Genomic DNA, 11,502 nt, shown 5'->3' on the forward strand with positions numbered 1-11,502 from the left:
CAGCTTCTGTGTTGCCTGTTCTCTTTTCCAAGAGACCCTTTTGGGGAGAGAGACCTCAGAGTTTGGTAGATGGCTGGGGAGGATGCTTCACCATTCATTCTCCCAGCCCTGTTCAAGCCTTTGGCAGCCCCACCCCACTTAGGAAGTCACTGGGCTACTCCAGGTAGGTGGACCCTCATCATCAGCCAGATCTTGCTGAAATAGGATGTCACAATCTGGGCATCATTCATGGGCCTGATGTTACACAAGGGCACATTCTCCTGAGAAGGAAAGGAAGCATGTCTTGCTTAAGCGGGAATTAGGAACATAGGAAGCTGCCATATACTGAGTCAGATCATTGGTCTGTCTAGCTCAGTAGTGTCTTCACCAACTGGCAGCGGCTTCTCCAAGGTTGCAGGCAGGAATCTCTCTCAGCCCTATCTTGGAGAAGCCAGAGAGGGAACTTGAAACCTTCTGCTCTTCCCAGAGTGGCTTCATCCCCTGAGGGGAATATCTTAGAGTGCTCACACATCAAGTCTCCCATTCATATGCAACCAGGGCAGACTTTGCTTAGCTATGGGGACAAGTCATGCTTGCTACCAGAAGACCAGCTCTCCTCTCCTACTAGCTGGACTGCTCAACGGCTGCTGGGGTCAGGTGGCATCTTCTACATTGCCCCATTCTGCCTCTTCACTGGGATCCTGGCAGTTCTTGCTATACTTCCTGAGCCACACAAGCAGGTGGATGTGCTTACCCAGGAAGTGGGAACCATAGCTGGTTGGGATCTAGCCCGTAGCCAGCTGGTGGCATGGTGTGCACCTGCCACACCAAAAAATTCTCTTTCCTCTCCAGCCTCACTGACTGTTTTCACTGAACATTTTATAACCTGCCTCCTCTGACTTCTGCAACCCCACCCACCCCAAATTTTGAGGCTGGCTACAGTCAGGCCTGTTCAGGATGCAGCTCAGATCTTGCTGTGCCCTGACATCCTGCCTCTGATGACAGTCCACCAGAAGCAGCAGTGCTAAAACAGCCAGAGCCATCTGCCCCTGCAGAGGATTCCTGAAGCCCTGGGGAAGTATTGATTGATTGATTGTTAAATTTATATACCGCCTTTCATTAAAACGATCCCAAGGTGATTCACAGAAAATTCTTTAAAAGACTATAATAATACACAATTAAAATATTAAGCTAAAATATAAAAATATGAATTTGACTAAAGATTTAAAATACAAGGAAAAATAACCATACAAAATACAATATAAAAGAAGCAGCAGTAGAGACAATCATATAAAAGCCTGAGTAAGCCAAGATTTAATGTGCTTTCTAAAAACTGTGATGGAGACTGAGGAGCGAATACCCACTGGGAGAGCATTCCAGAGTCTGTGGGCAGCAACAGAGAAGGTCCTGTCCCAAGTGCACGACAACTGAGTCTCTCTCGTTGTCAGCACCTGGAGCAGAGCCCCCTCAGATGACCTCATCAAGTGGGCAGCAACCCTTGGGAGCAGGTGGTCCCTCAGGTACCCCGGGCCCAAACTGTTAAGGGCTTTAAAGGTCAAAACCAGCACCTTGAATTGGAACTGGAAACAAACTGGCAGCCAGTGCAGCTCTTTCAAAATGGGTGTGATGTGATTCCACGGGGCAACTCCAGATAAAATCTTAGCTGCCGCATTTTGCACTAGCCGCAGTTTCCGAATATTCTTCAAGGTCAGCCCCACATGGAGTGTGTTACAGTAATCCAGCCGTGATGTTACTAAGGCATGGGTAACTGTGGCCAGATCTGACTTCTGGAGAAAGGGACGCAGCTGGTGCACTAGCTGAAGCCGTGCAAAGGCACCCCTGGCCATTGCCTTCATCTGAGCTTCCAAAAGCAGAGCCAGGTATAGCAATACCCTCAAGCTGTGTAACCAGCTTGCCTGTGGGCTTCCCAGAGGCATCTGGTGGGCCACTGTGTGAAACAGGATGCTGGACTGGATGGGCCTTGGGCCTGATCCAGCAGGGCCGTTCTTATGACTTGGTGCCCCCAAGTGGGAACTTTTTCCTTGAGCCCTCTATGTCACCCCTGGGGGCCCAGAAATGGAGATATTGGTGGGACCAGACCAAGCTCCAACTCCAGAGGCAGAGCATGTGCTTAGCTGCCTGGGGTCTCTCTCCTGATGGGTTCTCTTGAGAAGAGGGGGAAGCCAGTCTAAGTGTCTCCGTGGGAGGAGGGCAACCCTGGGAGTCTGAGGGCGGGGGACTGGGCTCCTGCTAGTTATGTGAGCCCCCAGGCTTTGCTTGTAGCTTTGCTGGTTCAACACTTCCGCTGCAAGTGCCTGTCTCCAGCTGACTGCCTTGACTGAATTGGGTTTGGAAGTACACAAGGATGCAAGAAGTAGTCTCTAAAGTGAAGTACTAAAGGAATGTATGACAGAGCAAAGAATACCACATGAATAACAATACTGGATCCACTCAGTATGAACTATAAAATTATAATATGAAAAATACATTGTACAAATAAATCGGGATGTGCGAACCAGCTCAACTTCGAGCCAGTACGAATCGAACTGTCCTGGTTTGAGGGCTCGCCCTCAAGCTGGACTGGATCCAGTTTAGTAGCTTGAGGTTGTGTGGAACCCCCCTGAACCAGCTCGGGGCAATGTAGCAGCAACATTTTTTTATTTTTTTTAAAACATACCACCTTGGTGGCCTTGGGGGTGCTGTTGTTGCTTCAGGGGTTCTCTGGCAGGTTCCCCTCCCCCCACCAGCCTCCCCTGGTCTCTGAAGGGTCGGGTTGACCCGTTTAGGCCCATTTTGGCCCTTTGAGTGTGTGTGGCAGCCATTTTGCAGGCTGCTGCATATGTGCCCTGGCCATTTACATGCCTGGGTCATGAATCGGCCACGCAGATGGCCAGGGCGCCCGCACGGTGGCCTCCAAAATGGCTGCTGTGCACACTCAAAGGGCAGAAACAGCCCCCAAATGTGCCCAAATGGTCCTCATAGACCGGGGACAGGCTAGAGACCCCCCTGCAGCCTCCCAAATCACCACCAAAGGGCCAAAACAACCCCAAACTGGCTTTTTGGAGAGCAGGGGGAGGCTGGCAGGGGAAGGGGAACTCACCAGAGGACCCCCCCCAGCTGCAGCAGCACTCCCCCCAGGGCCGTCAAATTTAAAAAATCTCCCCTGTCCTCTTGAGTTGGGCCCAACCTGTTTCGCGTTCAAGCTGGACTGGGGCCCAGCTTGATACAAATCTGGACCAGACCCAGTTTGGATTGAGTTTGGTTTGATTCAAGTTGATTCAAGTCTTGTCAAAAGATGCCTCAGTCGCACAATCATAGGAATCACCCCCCATAAAATGCATGGGTCTCCCATTCAAGCATTGGCCACACCAAGACTTGGTTAGATTCAGCAAGGTGGCTGCCCTGTGTGCCCTTAGACAACTTCAGCCCTCCTACAGATGTTGGACTACAACTCCCATAATCCCTGACTATTGTCCACCATGGTTGAGGATTATGGGAGTTGTAGCCCAAAAAACAGCTGGAGGGCCTATGTTGTGCAGGCCTGCCTCTGTCCATGATTTTTCACCCCTTGAGGCAAGAAGGGGTTTTTCACCCCTTGTGGCGGCCCTTTCATGAGGCAAGGTGAGGCAGCCACCTCAGGCAACAGAGTGATGGTGACGCCTGCAGGCAGCAAGATGCCCCCTGCAGTGGCCAGTCTCAGCTCCTTGGGCCTGATCTGACCCTTGCAAACTTTGCAAGAAGCACAAGGAGGGCTGCTGACAACTTTCCCTCCTGCCTGTCCTGCCACCACTTTCAAAAGTTGCAAGCGTTGGATTGAAAGGGGGCTGGCCTCCACCAGCAGCATGGGGCAAGGCAGCATTTGGCACCTCACCTCAGGCACCACAATACCTTTGAACTCCCCTGCCTTGAGGGACAAGAAGAGCCATGCATATCAGGTATCCAAACGGAACATGGTATCACAAGAACTGTGTGCCCTGGGAGAAGGCAGAAGAAGAGAACCCTGGCCAGGGGAGCTTGCACAATTTGCTTGTGAAAGGACCAGCAATGGCAAGAGAGCACTGTTGGGACAATCTGCTCTCTCACTTCCCCAGGGGCTACTTAAGATCTGTGTGTACTGAGAGAAAGGCAGAAGGGAGTCCAGATCAGGTGAGCTCATAGCACCAACTCCTGAAGGGACCTTCAGTGGAACATAGGGAACTGCCATATACTTGTTGGACCATTGGTCCAACTAGCTCAGTATTGCCTATGCAGATGGGCAGCAGCTTCTCCAAGGTTTGTTTATTAAACATATTTATATACCGCCCAAAACGCAAGCAGCATCTCCAAGGTTCCAGGGGGGAGTCTCTCTCAGCCTGATCTTGGAGATGCCAGGGAGGGAACCTGAGACCTTTTGTGTGCAAGCATGCAGGTGCTCTTCCCAGAGCAGCCCCATTCCCTAAGGGGAACATCTTACAGTGCTCACACATGTAGTATCCCATTCAAATGCAAACCTAGGCAGACCCTGCCTAGCAAAGGGAACAATTCATGCTTGCTAACACAAGACCAACTCTCCTACCATATGAGAAAACTCTGTTTCAGGGGCATAACAAGGTTGGAGGTAATCCTAGATCAACAGGGGTATAGTGGAGGGAGAACATGCAGGAACAGAGCGCGGGCACTTCTCGGCTTCTCTGGCTGTCAGGGTGGGCATGGCCATGGGGCTATCGTGGAGAGTGGCTGCACTTCTGAATTTGCAGCTACGTCCCTGTGGGTCAAGGTTTGAAGATGGCCTTCACCGCCACCTGCCTCCCTCCCACCTGCCTCCCTCCCACATCACCACCTGCCTTCGCCATGGACTGCCTTCATAATGGGCTGATCTTCTCCCTGGAGATTATGGTTCATCTAACACATTCAAAATCCTTCACATTGCTGCAATGACATCAGTTATTTTAGGAGGTCAGTCAAAGGAGCCAAAGTAAATTTTGCTCAGGGCATTTCAACCCCAAAAATAAACACCAGTGAGAGAAAGGACGAGTTGTGGGTGGGAGGGGTGTGTGCTGTCAATGAGGGAATGAATGGGTATTATTTGATAGTGGGCAGGAGGAGTATACTTATGCTCTATGGACTTTAAAGCAGGAATGGGGTCATGATGATGAAACTACGCAGTGTTATGACACTGAAAGCAAAGGAGAAAGAACTTTGGCCAACAGGCAAAACCTTTTTGAGATACGGAGAGGTGAATATCTTAAGAGCTGACATAAAGGAATCAGTTGAGTGTATCAGAAAGGGAATGCAAAAGGCTGTTGCCTCACTGACCTCTAACACTATCCATGGATACAATTTGTGGTGAAGGCGGAGCCCATCTATCTAGGTGTGTGAATGCAAAGATGTGCATCATCCTCTCGCTCGGTCAAGCCACATGATGAAACAATCTGCTGAAAATCCTATTTTTGAGAGGGGATATGGTGGGGAGAGAAGAGGGAGGGGGAAGTTATGATCGCTAGAGATGAAGTACTGGACAAAATGATTTTATCCAGTACTTCATCTCTAAAGTGAGTGATGCTCAGATATGCTTGGAAGTTATTCCTTCTGATGTAAGATATTGCTGTCTTAATCTGAGACTACGGGTCTTTCCAGATAGCAATAAACAACAGGATGTGCAAAACATTTGTGCAAATTTCAAGCGCGATCTTACTCCCTGTACACATGTTGCAGCAAACTTCTGTGCTACTTTCGACCAGGCTCTTACCTTTGGTACACACATCAAGCAGGAACCTCATGCAATTTTTTCAACACCACCTGCTGGCCAGCTTTGCATTCTGAGAAGAACCCGCTTTCTCCTCCAGTTGCCACAAAAATAGTAAAGAAAAGGTTGTGCAAGCCTCACAATTTATTGCTGCCTGGAAAGACTCTAGTTGTAGTTACTCAGTAGAAAGACACATTGCACATGCTCAGAGACACTGGAGACTTATGGTATATTTGTAATATTTGGTTTATTTGCAAGTAAAGGGCCCTAGGGATATTAAATTGTAATCAACGAGAGCCAGAGCTTTCTCAGTGGTGGCCCTGACTCTATGGAACGGTCTCCCGGATAATATCAGAGGTCTCCATAATCTGTTGGCCTTTCGTAAGGCATGTAAGACTGAAATCTTCCACCGGGTGTTCGGTCGCTGAGATAGCTGGTCGTAGAGTGCTCTTGTAATCCATGGTTATTATGTCATGTGGAATGAGTATTGTATGGGGTTGTGGTTTATGAGGCTATGTAAGATATATTTTTATGAAATTGTGTTGTTGTGTATATTATTGCTTGTAAGCCGCCCTGAGTCCTATGGGAGTAGGGCGACATATAAAGCTAAATAAATAAATAAATAAATAAATAAATAAATAAATAAAGTAACATATGTTGAGCATCAGGTTGCACCATATGCATTCCTACAGGTCAGCAGCAGATCACATCAAATGCATCCTGTAAGGTATTCCTAGCTCTCACCTCTCTCTCAGTCTAATTCCTTTTCTCTTCTATCAACTGCAAATTTTATGCTGTTAATGAGAATATGACCCTGAGGACTGTGCGACCCTCAGGGATGTATTTTTGGGCGGTACAGAGGGGCCTCTGGGAAAGTGGAGGTTGTTGAAATTCCCATCCCCCATGTGTGTGCCAATGCTACGTTAATTGAACCCATCAACAGCACTGGCATTTCTCATCTAGCACTTGTGGTTCATTAGTCAGGATGTCGGTCGGTGATACTGGCTTACATGATGCTCTCTGTTACGGCACTGTAATGCTGCACCCCAGGGCTGCTGTGGACTTCAAAGCAAGCCCCAGTACAGTTCTGGGCCTGCTAACTGAGCAAAGAGACACCTTTTAAAGTGGTGACTATTTATTTAGCTGGGGAAAAGCAACTGGCCCTATCCAACCCCAGCACAGCATCCCTCCAGTGGCTGTTGCTGGTATCTGCCTTATGTTTCTTTTTAGATTGTGAGCCCTTTGGGGGATAGGGGACCATCTTATTTATGTATTTATTTTTCTATGTAAACCACTTTGAGAACTTTGATTGAAGATCAACATATAAATATTCATAGTAGTAGTAGCAGAGTGGAAGGCACATTTCTGCAGGCTTCCCCATTCGTGACAATGGGGACACCTGTGGAAACACTGCTTTTGCATCTGCTGCTTCAGAACATCTGCTGAGCATCATGTAAGCCACTGTGTTTACTGTGTCTAAAGACCCCATGAAGTATGTTTATATAATTAAGTCTTTTAAACCGCCCACCTAGCAGCTGGCTAGACTGGCATTTTATAGGGAAACAATGGTTGGGATAGGTTTGCCAACTCTGACAGAAGCTATTCCTGGAGATTTCCTCCCCATCTCCCCCCACCTCCCAATATAGTTCACAATATCAAGCCATTGCAATATTACACTACCAGCCACCGTGGTGTAGTGGCTAGAGTGCTGGACTAGGACCGGGGAGACCTGAGTTCAAATCCCCATTCTACTAGCTGGGTGACTCTGGGCCAGTCAGTCACTTCTCTCTCAACTTAACCTACTTCACAGGGTTGTTGTGATGAGAAACCTAAGTATGTAGTACTTAGTACTCTGGGCTCCTTGGAGGAAGAGTGGGATATAAAATGTAAAATAAAAAAATTCAGGGTTGCTTTCAACAGTCTTCTCTGATGATTGATGCTAATTCCTGGAGACTCCAAGACAATCCTTGAAGGTTGGAAACCCTAGTTTGGAAAATTTGGGACCCAATGAAAGGTTGAGTGGACAAGGGAACTGCTTGATTTGGAACAAGTTTTTGGGGAAAGAACAACGTAATGGACAAACTTATGTTGGAGGCTAGGTTGCGGGGAAGGGGCACGCACAGGGAATGCATTATTCCTTTTCCAGACAGTAAGGCTATTCACACAACACAGTATGCCTGGTATCATCTGGCACGCTGGTAGCCCTCCGCTCCTGGCTTCTCCAGGCCTGCACAGCCTTTTCTAACAGGCATTTTACTGAGGTAGAACGAATGGTGGATTCGTTCTACCTTGGCAGCAGGGGTGTAGTGGAGGCGGGACATGCAGAGATGGAGCACCGGTAGTTCGTGGCTTCTCTGGCTGTTGGGGTAGGCATGGCCATGAGGGCTGACATGGAGAGCGCCTGCACTTCTGAATTTGCAACTGCATCATTGCTCAGCAGGCCCTTGTCTGGGTGATTGCCGCTGGGTAGCCGGGCTTCCCCCCCTGGCCCGCCACCATTTTGGGAAGCAAGCCAGGAGGAAAGAGCAGCTGTGAAGAGCTGAGCGGCTGCAATACTAAAAACAGCTGCTCCGCTGTGAACTCGCTGCACACGGGGTCCATGGAGGACCCAGTGAGAGCTTCCTCCCTTTCGCCAGCAGAGTGCCAATTGCTGCCCCAGAGCCCGTGTGGGCAGGCGATTGGCAAAGATTTCTGCATTCAGTGATCGTCTCTGGGGAGGCAGGTAGAAGGTTGCGTGAATGACCCTTTTGTGTTGTGTGCATTGGAATGGGCAGGAGGTTTTTCTGTTGGTGAGAGGAAGGGTGATTGGGATCCATTTTACACGTGAGGCAGGGAGCTCATGGGATAAATGGGAAAGCATTCAATATATGAGAAATATTTGGGAAAACATTCAAAACTTTCACAATGCAGCACACCCTCACCTGCTGTATGAAGTGGTCAAGTCCACATTGTGTGCAGTGTACACAATGGAATTGAACTGTCAGTCTGTTAGAGTGGTGCATATAGTTCAATTTGATCGGAGGTGTAAAAAGGCGGGGCTTCCTTAGGCAGGGCATGAGGGACTGGATGGGAAGAAACTGAGCATATGGAATTCTGAGCATAGCCCTCCTTCCCCGCGGTATACATGATTGTTGACCCTGGAATCCCTCCAGGACCAGAAATGTGTTCCTGTTTTCTCTCGCTCCTTTGAAGTGCTATTTTTTAAAATGTAAATATATTTGTAACCTCCCCTGAGTCCTGTAGATAGTGTGAGATATATGTCCAAACAGGCAAATGAAGAACACGTGCAGTAAAAATAATATAGTAAAAATATACAGCATTTTAAAATAAAGTATCTTGCCTATCAGTTCAAAGAGTATGAGTGAGGGCTTTCCACTCAGATAATTGGCCGTTCCTCTTGGCACTCTATGAGCTGTAGTCCTCATCCAGTTACCAGAAAGGACCAGTTACATATATCATACTATGGATTTGTGTTTGTATGTATAGGAACATAGGAAGCTACCATATACTGAGTCAGACCATTGGTCTATCTAGCTTAGTATTGTCTTCACAGACTGGCAGCAGCTTCTCCAAGGTTGCAGGCAGGAATCTCTCCCAGCCCTATCTTGGAGATGTCAGGGAGGGAAATTTGAACCTAGATGCTCTTCCCAGAGCGGCTCCATCCCCAGAGGGGAATATCTTGAGGTGCTCACACATCAAGTCTCCCATTCATATGGAACCAGGGTGGACCCTGCTTAGCTAAGGGGACAAGTCATGCTTGCTACCACAAGACCAGCTCTGTTTGTGGGTAGTCTTGCTGCACAAGGGGATAGCGTGTACCATTGTCCCTTCAACATGTCACAGATGAAACTGGGGAAACCCCTGTGTATGTGTAACACCTTACATGAAGGATCATTGCCTTCCCCTCATTATTTCATAATACCAAAGGCTTGCTGGGTTCATTTCAACTTCAGCAGTAGCTCATCCTTCCATAGGAACATAGGAAGCTGCCTTATACCAAATCAAACCATTGGTCCATCTAGCTCAGTATTGTCTACGCTGACTGGCAGTGACTCTCCAAGGTTTCAGGCAGGAATCTCTCCCAGCCCTACCTGGAGATGAGATGGAGAACCACTCTTGTGGGAGTAAGCATGCACTGTCCCTTTTGCTAAGCAGGGTCCACCTTAGTTTGTATTTGGATGGAAAACTACATGTGAGTACTGTAATATACTCCTCCTAGAGAATGGGGTCATAGCTTAGTGGAGGAGCATCTGCTTTGCATGTAGATGGTCCTAGGTTCACTCCCTGGCTTCTCCAGGCAGGGCTGGGAGAGACTCCTGCCTGAAACCTTGGAGAGAATGCTGCCAGTCAGCGTAGACAAAACTGTGGTAGATGAACCAGTGGTCTGACTCGGTATAAAATACAATGTAAATGACTGTGAGTGAACTGAATCCATAAATATATCTTGTCATGAGCACAAAGTGCTTACATCCCCAATACAGTCCTCTAGTTTCTATTACTTCAGTCCACAACTGTGACCCAGTGACCCACTTTCTATCTGGCATCTTTTTCAAGAGGATGGACATTGAAATGATGAAAATTCTATTTTCTTGTAGAGGGGCTTGTTTAAGATTCTAGAAGAATGCTGCCATAGGAAGCTGCCATATACCGAGTCAGACCATTGGTCCATCTAGCTCAGTATTGTCTACCCAGGGCAGTGGCTTCACCAAGATTACAGGCAGGAGTTCCTCTCAGCCCTGTCTTGGAGATTCCAGGGACGGAATTTGGAACCTTCTGCATGCAAGCATACAGGTGCTTTTCCCAAAGTGGCCCCATCCCCTAAGGGGAATATCTTAAACTGCTCACACATTGTCTCCCATTCAATGCAAACCAGGGAAGACTCAGCTTAACAAAGAGTGTGATTCATGCTTGCTACTACAACACCAGCTCTCCTCATGAATTGTATAGCAAACCTCCTATAATACATAGGAAAGGAAAGATTGTGCCGTCATGTTGGTGTCGACTCCTGGCGACCACAGAGCCATGTGGAATACAGGAGTGCTTTACCATTGCCTTTCTCCTGCACAGTATGAAATGATGCCTTTGCCGTTGTCACTGAAGTGAGCATCCACCTCCAGCACCTTCCTATATCGCTGCTGCCTGATATTATTTATCTATTTATCTATTTATTTATTTACATTTTATATCCTGCTCTTCCTCCAGGGAGCCCAGAGCGGTGTACTACATACTTAAGTTTCTCCTCACAACAACCCTGTGAAGTAGGTTAGGCTGAGAGAGAAGTGACTGGCCCAGAGTCACCCAGCAAGTCTCATGGCTGAATGGGGATTTGAACTCGGGTCTCCCCAGTCCAAGTCCAGAATTCTAACCACTACACCATGCTGGCTTCAGGGCAGTGTGATATAAAGGAAAGTAAAGTTGTGCTGTTGAGTCGGTGTTGACTCCTGGTGACCGCAGAGCCCTGTGGTTGTCTTTGGTAGAATACAGGAGGAGTTTATCATTGCCTCCTCCTGCGCAGTATGAGATTATTCCTTTCAGCATTTTCCTATATCACTGCTGCTTGATATAGGTATTTCCCATAGTCTGGGAAACACACCAGTGAGGATTCGAACCAGTAACCTCTTGCTCCCTAGGTAAGTTACTTCCCCGCTGCGCCATTAGGTGGCTTATATAGGTGACTATAAATATATATTTACTAGGCACAGTCTGGGAAGGGGATTCAAACTAACAGCCTCTTGCTCCCTAAGGCAAGCTGCTTCTCCGCTGGACTGCTTTGCCAGGCTGAACCATCGCAAGCTCAT

This window comes from Hemicordylus capensis, chromosome 4 (genome assembly GCF_027244095.1).
Source record: "Hemicordylus capensis ecotype Gifberg chromosome 4, rHemCap1.1.pri, whole genome shotgun sequence".
Taxonomy (NCBI): domain Eukaryota; kingdom Metazoa; phylum Chordata; class Lepidosauria; order Squamata; family Cordylidae; genus Hemicordylus; species Hemicordylus capensis.